Here is a 349-nt window from a genome sequence, read left to right on the forward strand (position 1 = left end):
CCTTCATTTTTGGCCAAGAAGGACGGAGAGGGGGCCTGGGTGATTTCAGGAGCACAGCGCTAGTACACTCGCGTCCCCCAGCGTGCGCTGCAATCCTGGGAGGATGTGGGGGCACCCTTCCTCCATTTGACTTGAGGGGAAATTAAGGCCCAGGGTTAAGAGACAGAGATTCGGCAGCTGCAGCAAAGCGGCAGCCAGGCGAGCAGGGGCGCGGCGAAGCAGGCTCATCCGGATTCCTGGAAAGACCCCGCGGAGGCTGTCCCGGCTGGGAGGGCCGGATTCCGACCCTCGGCAGCCGCGCCCCAGCCCCCCAGGCACCCTGTGCTTCCCGGATCCGGCCGGCAGGTGG

Source organism: Crocuta crocuta, unplaced genomic scaffold (assembly GCF_008692635.1).
Source record: "Crocuta crocuta isolate KB4526 unplaced genomic scaffold, BGI_CrCroc_1.0 scaffold352, whole genome shotgun sequence".
NCBI lineage: Eukaryota > Metazoa > Chordata > Mammalia > Carnivora > Hyaenidae > Crocuta > Crocuta crocuta.